Source organism: Otolemur garnettii, unplaced genomic scaffold, assembly GCF_000181295.1.
Source record: "Otolemur garnettii isolate 467f Iridium unplaced genomic scaffold, OtoGar3 scaffold00297, whole genome shotgun sequence".
Taxonomy (NCBI): Eukaryota; Metazoa; Chordata; class Mammalia; order Primates; family Galagidae; genus Otolemur; species Otolemur garnettii.
The window spans coordinates 676238-677582 of record NW_003852692.1 but is presented as its reverse complement, the minus strand read 5'-3'; the positions used below and the strand labels follow the sequence as shown (position 1 = coordinate 677582).

The 1345-nt window shown below is 41.9% G+C and overlaps 1 pseudogene; it reads right to left on the bottom strand.

Moving 5' to 3' along the window:
* Window positions 1-357: 357 nt before the first annotated feature.
* LOC100958153 lies at window positions 358-960 on the bottom strand (annotated as a pseudogene).
* Between the last annotated feature and the right edge of the window lie 385 nt (window positions 961-1345).

The following is a 1345-nucleotide window of genomic DNA, read 5'->3' as shown; positions in this document are numbered from 1 at the left end:
TCAGTTAACAGAACAACAATTATTTCGTATAAGCTGCATCAGAGACAACTGAAGATGAAAGAACTACCATCCCCACATGTAACTAATTTGTGCTGTGCACCAACAAGAACCTGCTTTAAATTTCCATGCCAATTTGCAACCCCCACACTGTACCAGGCAAGGTTAGTGGCTATTGAAAATACCACTAGGACAGGGCTATCTAAAGACATATTCGGTAGTGTGTTCACTATACAAAAAAAGACACTGTACAGTTTAAAAACAAATCTTACACAGCCTTACATTTCAATTTTTTTCTTTAAAAGGAGTGATTTGTGTACAAGGGGGTTAAATGCTTTACAGACAAGGAAAAAAAACTGCTTATTCATTATCTTCATCTTCCTCCTCCTCTTCATCTTCCTCCTCTTCCTTCTTTCTCTTGCTTTTTCCAGCCCTGACGACTCCCTTTTTTGCTGCATCAGGCTTTCCTTTAGCTGAGTAAGCAGCAATATCCTTTTCGTATTTTTCCTTCAGCTTTGCAGCCTTCTTTTCATCAGGCTGCTTGTCACCCACAGCAGTGTTATTCCACGTCTCTCCCCGCTTCTTTGCAACATCACCAATGGATAGGCCGGGATGTTCTCCTTTGATTTTGGGGTGATACTCAGAACAGAACAAGAAAAAGGCCGAAGGAGTCCTCTTGGGCGCATTGGAATCCTTGAACTTCTTTTTTGTTTCCCCTTTAGGAGGGATATGGGTTTTCATTTCTCTTTCTTAATGGGCCTTGTCTGCCTTTGCCACATCTTCAAATTTTCCTTTCTCTTTAGCAGACATGGCCTTCCACCTCTCCGAGCACTTCTTACAAAACTCTGAGAAGTTGACTGAAGCATCTGGGTGCTTCTTCTTGTGCTCCTCCCGACAAGTTTGCACAAAGAATGCATATGATGACATTTTGCCTCTCGGCTTCTTAGGACCTCCTTTGCCCATGTTTAGTTATTTTTCCTCCCAAGGCACAGAGTCGCCCAGTGCCCATCAGGCTCTTACCTGCCCCGGCGCTGTCTCTATGGAGCTTAATGTACTGCAATGCAGCCATGTGGGGTTTACCCCCATCTACTGTGGGGACACAATTGACCTCTAGATATTTGGCCTCTATTAAGTTGAATTCACATTAAAAAAATAAATTTTTTGCACACAGGTGTTCTGAACTAGTTCTTTGTGTTGGGATACGTCTCCAAAGTAAATTAAGGGATTATTTAAGTCAATCTTCTCTCATCAGGAAGCCAGAACACCCTTCAGAGCAGCAGTCTCCTGAACTTTGTTTTTAATTGCATAAAACTACCAATAAAAAGTTTCTGAGCTCCTTCATCTACAT